Genomic DNA, 9,007 nt, shown 5'->3' on the forward strand with positions numbered 1-9,007 from the left:
GAGAAGTGTCTGTTCATGTCCTCTGCCCACTTTTTGATGGGGTTGTTTGTTTTTTTCTTGTAAATTTGTTTGAGTTCATTGTAGATTCTGGATATTAGCCCTTTGTCAGATGACTCTTTATAGCCAGCTTTAGCTTTGAGGGAAATAAAATAAATCTAATGTCCAAGTGATATCTTGTAGTGGTTTGCTTTGTTTGGGATTTTTTTATTAACAAATAATCATGCATGCAGCTGTTACACATTGGTCATTCACAACTCATATTTTTATATGAATTTTCTCATATTCTTATATGTGTGTATGTTTATGTGAATGGAGAGGCTTCTAACAGTGAAGAATGGCCTCTAATTGTAATGGATTTTACTTTTAGGTAAATTGGTAAAAACTAATTTTTACAGCATGACTTTAAATGATTATTTTTCTTAATGATTTTTTTCCAGACAGAATGTGAATCCAGAAGTAATAAAGTACTGCAACCATTTCACAACTAAAAGTACTAAAGGATTTATCATTCACTCCTTCCTTCACTCTGTATTGAGGGGCTATCTTATGTCATGCACTGAGCTAAGAACTAGGGATACTAAAAAGAGTAAGACAGGTCCTTGCCCTGGATAAGCTCACAGAGTGGTGGAGGAAAATTCAAGAAACACAGAAAGTGCTATAAGCCACTTATGTCCAAACAACTATTACAGCACAGAAGAAAACACATCTCATTTTCCTGAGGGTGTCGGAGAAGGCTTTTTAGATGAGATATTTATGGAAAAAAATAGCAATTTTCTAATCAGAAGCCTAGAAAAGGGTATTCCAGGAAGAAAAAACAGCATCCACTACTATAGAGCTCTTTGGACTAACTAGGTCACTGGCAGGACAGGGGACAGTGGGTAGGAGTGCCCAGGAAGCTGATAGGGGTGAGATCAGACAGAATGGGATGAGAACAGTATGTCATGCCAAGGAGTTTGGAAAGATAACTCTAGAAGCAAGGAAAAGGGTTGTGACAAATGAGAGAGACTGGTAACACTGAGACCTTATAGGTTGTAGAGAAGGCTTATAGAAGGTTGTAGACAAGGGGCCTAAAGGAAGACAATGGAAGCCTACAGAGACTTCTCCGATTAGAATGGAAATTAAGTAATGGATTGAATGAAAGAGCTAAGGAAGAAGAAGGAATGAAAATATTTCTCATGCCTCTAGTTTAGGAGAAACTAGTTGGATGCAGTTACCATTAAATATATTAGGGAAAATGAGAAGAAACAGACATAGGGGTAGAGATCGGGGCAGCAATGAATTAGAATAGAGAACAGAGCTGTGTTTGCCTGTGCTACTAGGCATTAATTTTGTGTTCGGTGCAACAGCACATAAAATAATGTATTTTAATCATAACATATTATTCTTTGATATATTTTGATTAATGTCACTTATGAAAATATTCATCATGTCAATACACGTTATTAAATTACAGTATGGATCAAGTCATCTATTTCCATATTCCTAATACTTCATGAGAAATAGAGTATTTTGAGTAGCAGTAATCTCATAATATATTTAATATTCTGTCTTCATAATTAGTATATTTATTATAGATGCTTTTGGGGGGGGAGATACTGTCTGTAAGGTATGTGACTACACAATATTTTGAGACAAATAATTCCTGCTGACCTCAACTGGTGATCTCTTTATTAAAGCTGAGAGCTAATACAGTTCATATTTCCTAAGCTCTATTTTTCATGTAGAGATGTTTTCATCTATAGGGGTATAACAAATGTTAAACCTTTTCAAATGGTGCCTTTTGGTTTAATTTGTGAAACTGGAGGACTACAGATTCTGTTGGGCTGGGATTAAACTGTGTGCACCAGAAACAATAATAGCTAATAGTCGTTGAATATACACAGCATTTTTCAATGATGCTCTGAGAAACATGCTTACTACTACAGTTTAACTTTCACAGTGATCTTAGATAAGGCAATAAAACGTATTGCAAAAGAGGTAGCTAAGATTTTTTTTCTTATCAAATGTCGGGTCGCAGGGGGTGGTTTGGGTGTCTAGTCTTATTTCACACTGAGTCTTTTTCATTTACTTTTCTTAATGCATTCAAAAGTTGTTAAAGTTTCTTATATAAAAATATGATTGATTGTTACAGTGACAGTAATTGCATTTTAGCAAAAGTAACCATTATAGTAATTTTCTTCAGGGAAGAGAAATCTAACTAACTAAAGTAGCTAGTTACTTCCTCACACATTAACTTTGAAAATTTTTAACATAAAAATACTTTATAAGGGAAGTACAGAGTGAAGAACATAAAATGGCATGCAATATTTATAAAACTACTTCCATTAGGTGCCTCACAATTTTATGTAGCTGTTAATCACAAATTAAGTGAAACAAAGTAGAGAGAAAAACTAAAATTTCTTTGCTATTGGGTCAATTAAACTAAGTCCTCAATTGAAGTCTTTTAAAAATGACTCTCAGATTTTTTTTTTCGTTTGTAAACTACAGAAGATAATGATTTTTTAAACAAAAAAGATTTATGCATATCATGGCCTTAGAAGATTGAATAAAATAACTACATGAAGATATTATGATTGCAAAGAAAAAAACAACTATTATACATGTGCATAGACAGGGTAATGTAGCATATAGTAACTTGTACATGTTAAATCACAAATGAAGCAGCATTAGCATTTAATTTTATGTATTCCACTGCACACCTGAATACTAATTAGCAACTAAAATAAGAAATGTGTGGTACTGCATGTATTGATAAAATCTCAGTTTGGTATTCTTCAGACACTATCAACTTAATATGAATTGCGTACTGGGAAAAGATAGTTTATCATTTTTACAGTTTTGTTTCTAAAATCATTTTTCCTTATTATTGAAAGCAATGTACTAATTTCAAAATCAGTTGAAAGTAAGTGGAATGCTGGCTAAATCTGGAATTGCATTTTTAAATATTTATTGTTAACAATGTATAGACAGCAGCTGCCATTAGGATTACAAAGCAGAAGCTGCAAATTCAGTATGCAAATGTATGAACAGTAATTCAAGATAACTTAAATCAATTGAGTCAACTCAAATTTTTCATTTTTAGTGGGGCACAGAGAACACTGGTACTTTGTCTCTGCCCTTCCTTAACCCTGTTTTTGAAATGGCCCCCAGAACTGCAAAAGAAAGATTTATTTTGAAGGCTGAGATATAGAAAAAAGAGTTTAAACTTCATGATTTTCCCCTGGCCACCTCTATTCATCTCTCTCCATCTCCATTCCTTTGCTAGCCTCTGTACTTAAATTGGCCTTTGCACTACCATTTGATTTATTTTTGAAGTTATTGTTACAGAAGAAAATTTCATTCACAAAACCACATTTCTTTAAATTAATACCTTCCTTTATTTTTCTATTATCCCCATAGATTACAGTTCCCCTTCCATTCATTTGTACCATTCTGCCCATCTATTGCATCTATAATGCAAACTAGCTCTTATTATATATGTCAGGGAGTTCAGTGGGGGAAATTGCAGGGGTGTGTGTGTGTCTGTGTGTGTGTGTGTGTTTGCTTTTGAGTTGTAGTCTAAGGATTTAGTATACAGTTGGCTTATTGTAGTCTTTCAGCAAAGTCCTATTTGCTTAATGCATGGCTGGTATCTCATGTATTTATTAACAGAACACAAAGGTAAAAGGTAATTTTAAAATAATCACAGTAGCAGACATCAAAATAAAATGTTTCAAAGAGAAGGACGCAATAAATATCTACCAAGAAAATCACAAGGACTGTATTAGTTAGGATACTTCTAGTTATAAACAACAGGAAATCCAACTCAAATTTGCATAAAGAGAATTTATGGGCTTATATAAGTAATAGTCCAGAAGATGGGGGACTTAGGTGCAAATGATCAGTTTCAGTTCCATTTGGCTGCCATTCTCTCAGTTCCTTCATTCTTTGATTTTTGGGTCTGCCCTTAGGCTACTTTCTTTCCAGGTTGCAAAGCTTTAGCTAGCAGCAACCGAGGTCGTGTTATTTCTCATTTATATCTCCCAAAAGAAGGCATGTTCTCCTTTAGCCAAAAAAAATCGAAGTCTGAGCTTCATTCTGATTGGCCCAATTTGGGTAATTCTTGAGTCATTTGTAGTGGCAAGAAGGAAAGATATACTGGTAGGGAACAACTTCAGTATGTACCTGGCACACGCTGATAAAACCCCATAGGTATATAAAATATTGAAATGCTTCTATACCGGAGGATAAGTAGCCAATATTCTAAGTTCCCCTCTCCCTCCACTAAAGTGTTCACTGTACCAGCAACCCAGCCTGGAATGCCCCTGACTTCTCTACTACCCAGCGGTTAAAAAGTTAATACCTGCAAAGCAAGCATTCATTTGGACCCTGTTCCAGCAATGTAGCAGACACCTCTTCTGTTTGGGTGGATCATGTACTGGTTGTTAGACGTGTTGACAGTCATACAAGCCTTCAGCTGAGGGCAGGATCAATCACACAATATTGGTTCCATAGAGCTGCCGTAACAAAGTACCACACACTGAGTAGCTTAAAACAATAGAAATTTACTCTCGTTATTCTGTAGCCCTAGAAGTCCAAAACCTAGGTATTGGCTGGGCCATGCTCCCTGTGAAGGCTCAGGGAAGAATCCCTCCTCATCTCTTCTAGCTTCTGGTTGTTGACAGTAATCCTTAGTGTTCCTTGGCTCAATACATAACAATTCCAATCTCTGCCTCTGTCTTTACATGGTGCCTTTATTCTGTATCTCTGTCTAAATTTCCCTCTTCTTCTGATTCAATTAGGGCCCACTGTAATCCAGCATGACTTCGTCTTAACTTGATCACATCTTCAAAGACCCTGTTTCCAAACAATGTCACATTCACAGGTTCTGAGTGAATATGAATTTGAGAGGAGAAACTATCCAACCCAGTACACTCACCCAAGTGGAATGGCTGTTAAGCAGCAGGAAAGCAGCAAAGTGATGTTGGGGAAATGACCACAATGTCCACTACAGATACTGGACTCTCTGGGCCTTTGCTCTCCTCACTTACCTAGTTAAAGTCAACAGCTTCATGGTTGAACTGGCATTTCAGGTTTTATTTGCCTAAGACTTTCAGAGCTGGCTCCCATACTGCTTAACCTCATTTTTAACTCTAAGTCCTGAGTCCATGGACTTCAAAAAGTAGTCTAGAGAAGGGGTTTGGCAAAGAGTTCTTAAATCCACATACCAGTTCACACAACATCAGTAGAGTGAACAAGCAATACATCTCATCTGTGTAAACACTATTATTTTTCAAGTGTATATAGCTGTGATTAATTAAATAAAAATTTACTTAAAACCTTCTTGCATTTATAATACCTCATTGTTATTATGTATTTTCTCTATCAACAGATAATAGAGAACAACTGCTACTGTACTTCAGCACACTGGCCTCTATTAGAAGGGCCATGGGATTCAAGTCTGGCCTCTGTAGTGAAGGTGAAAACAACAACGGCTCAAATAAATAGTCATTGATTTCTTTCTTATGTAACAGCTGGAGGGCCAGACACGGTGGCTCAAGCCTGTACTCCCAGCACTTTGGGAGGCCAAGGTGGGCAGATCACTTGAGGTCAGGAGTTTGAGACCAGCCTGGCCAACATAAGCCATTTCTAAATGACTCACATGGCTCTGCTCACTGCAAACACTGGCCATCACTTCTCAATGTTCATTACTCCACTTTTCTACTTTGGATGTATTTGTAAGCCATTTCTAAATTTACTAATCCTTGTTCAAGGCTTGGGGTTTTTTTTTTTAGAGACTTTAGTGTCTCTGGTATGTAGATAATTTTTTGGTCTACTTTCCATAGAAATTTCCTGAAGTTTTCTGAAGTTTTCTGGAGTTCTAAGCTTCTTAACCAATAGATACGCAATATTTGTTATTTCAAGGAAGCAAACGTCTTGCTCTCTAAAAGTTCGAATTGGGAAGTGAGGTGAATATAGATAGATTTCCTCAAAATGTATTCCCCAAATTTTATTATGAGCAATACATTGGCAAGTCAGATAGTTCCTCCTCATCTCCAGCTTTTCTTCATCCTAATGCTAGTGCTAGTGGGTCCCAGGACTTAGTCTCTTGTCTACATATACTCATTTTCTGGTATCCGCAGTCTACCTACATGGCTTAAAACCCTAATGAACATTTTCTCTTCTTGGTCTAATAAGCATTTTAATCTCAAACTTAACATATCTAAATTCACACTTCTGACCTGTCCCCCATTCTCATTTCCAAACATGTTAATGTCCCAGTCTTAATCTTTCATTTACCAACGACTCCAGTTTCTTAAGCTAAAATCTTTAGAGTCATCCAAAATTTTATTTGCCTTTTTTTCTCACACCCTACAAAAATCCTTCAGCCCCTATATGCAAAATATATCCAGATTACAACCCCTTCTGACTGCTTCCTCTACTACCCACAACTCTGATTCAAGTCACTACCACCACCTGTATGGATTATTACAGTAACCTCCTCATTGATCTTCCCTGCCTCTGTCCTGGTCCTCCTAGCAGTATCTTCTCAACAGAGGAGTCAGACTGCTTTCTGGTTAAACCATAGTCAGATCTTGTCATTCCTCTGCTCAATCCCCTCCATTCAAACATCCAAAGTCCTTACACCGTCTCCAAGGTGCCACATGACGTGGCCTCTGCTACCTTTCTGGCTGCATCTCCTACTCTACCCCAGACACACCTGCCTCTTTGCTTCAGGATAATGTACTTGCCATTATCTCTTCCACCAGCTATTCAAATCGTTCACTCCCTCCTCTCCTTCAAGTCTCTGCTCAAATGTTACCTGTTCCTGGCACAACTTGTTCTCCTACAATGGTGATCATCATTTGATATATTTCACATGTTTATATTGTTCATTGTTTGTCTTCCCCAGAAGAATATAAATTCTTATATAAAAGCAATATTTCTTAAATAGTCTCAGTTTTTTCATTTTGTTTTTTGGGTTTGTTTGTTTTGAGACAGGGTCTCCCTTTCACCCAGGCTGGAGTGCAGTGGCTTGACCATGGCTCACTGCACCTTAACCTCCCGGGCTCAAGTGATTCGCCTGTCTCAGTCTCCTGAGTAGCTGGGACCACAGACATGAGTCATCACACCTGGCTAATTTTTAAATAAATTTTTTTGTGTGCAGATGGGGTCTTACTGTACTCCCCAGGCTAGTCTTGAACTCCTGGATTCAAGTGATTCTCCTGCCTCAACCTTCCAAAGTGCTGGGATTACAGGCATAAGCCACTGTGCCTGGCCTATTCTAAGTTTTATTTGCTACATATTTTCAGCTCTTAAACCTGTACCTGGCATAAAGAAGAGCACAACAATATTTGATGCATGAATGAAAGTATATTTTTTTAATTTTTTAAACATAAACCCTTCCACAAAAATAAGTAGGCATTCAAATATCCCAAATAAATTTAAAAGAAACTCATACATATAGAGTGCCAACCATGTGTCAGGCTCTGGGTAGCACTTTACAAGTATGGAATTTTCATAGCAGGTCCTGTATGATTGGTCTTATTATAAACAACTTATGATGAGATGTTACATAACTAATTTTAGAAGTGGAAAAAGTCAATACATGCATAATAAGCTCAAAGTCTGACTTATCTGACTCCAGAGTCCATTCTTTCAACATGCCTCTTTGAACCAAAAAAAAAAAAAAAAACCACCAAACAAAACAACAACAATAAAAAAACATGGGGTGGGGCTGAGTGTGGTGACTCACGCCTGTAATCCCAGCACTTCAGGAGGCTGAGGCGGGTGGATCACTTGAGGTCAGGAGTTCAAGACCAGCCTGGCCAACATGGTGAAACCCTGTCTCTACTAAAAATACAAAAATTAGCCTTGCGTGCTGGTACATTCCTGTAATCCCAGCTACTCAGGAGACTGAGGCAGGAGAATCGCTTGAACCCAGGAGGCAGAGGTTGCAGTGAACCGAGATCGTTGCACTGTACTCCAGCCTGGGTGACAGAGCGAGACTCAAGTCTCAAAACACAAAACAAAACAATAAACAAACAAACAAAGAGATGTCATCAAATCTTTGTGTAAAAAAGTACAGCTAAATGCCTAACTAGGATTCCAAGTGTGTGAAAATTATAAACACAAACTTTCAGAAGAAAAAAAAAAAAAAAACTCAGTAGGCCAGGCAATAGACTGAGTGCAGATTGGAATGGAATACCTGTAAGTCAAGCAGACCAAGAGATTCTGGCTAGTGAAAATGCTCTGAAAACCCCATCTTCTCTTCTCTTTTGTGGCCATCACTGAAGCAGCAGCAGCCAAAACAAAAGCCAATCCCTTTGTGACATGTGACCAGAGCAAGAACTGGAAAAGTCATTTCAATGCACCTTCCCACATTTACAAGAAGATTATGTCTTCCCCACTTTCCAAAGAGCTAAGACAGAAACGAAACGTTCAATCCGTGTTCATCCAAAAGGATGATGAAGTACAAGTTGTCCAAGGACACTACAAAGGCCAGCAAATTGGCAAAATAGTCCAGGTTTAGAGGAAGATATGATCTACATTGAATGGATGCAGCGGGAGAAGGCTAATGGCACAACTGTCCCTGTGGGAACTCACCCCAGCAGGATGGTTGTCACTAAGCTAAAACTGGACAAAGAGTGCAAAAAGATCCTTGAACTGAAAGGCAAATCTCACTAAGTACAAAAGGGAAAGGAAAAATTCAAGGAAGAAACAATTCAGAAGATGGAGGAGGCCAGGTGCAGTGGCTCACGCTTGTTATCACAGCACTTTGGGAGACCGAGGCGGTAGGATTGCTTGAGCCCAGGAGTTCCAGGTCACAGTGAGCCATGATCACGTCACTGCAACCCAGCCTGAGCAACAAAATGAACTCTGACAAGAAAGAAAGGGAAGGAAGGAAGGAAAGATGGAAGGAAGGAAGGAAGGAAGGAAGGAAGGAAGGAAGGAAGGAAGGAAGGAAGGAAGGAAGGAAGGAAGGAAGGAAGGAAGGAAGGAAGGAAGGAAGGAAGGGGAAGGAAAG

The 9,007-nt window shown here is 38.1% G+C and overlaps 1 pseudogene; it reads left to right on the forward strand.

Annotated features, from left to right (window-relative positions):
• LOC116463019 (large ribosomal subunit protein uL24-like) overlaps positions 1 to 9,007 on the forward strand; it is a 17,623-nt pseudogene that overhangs the window by 5,530 nt on the left and 3,086 nt on the right.

Source organism: Hylobates moloch, unplaced genomic scaffold (genome assembly GCF_009828535.3).
Source record: "Hylobates moloch isolate HMO894 unplaced genomic scaffold, HMol_V3 SCAFFOLD_24, whole genome shotgun sequence".
In the NCBI taxonomy this organism is placed as follows: domain Eukaryota; kingdom Metazoa; phylum Chordata; class Mammalia; order Primates; family Hylobatidae; genus Hylobates; species Hylobates moloch.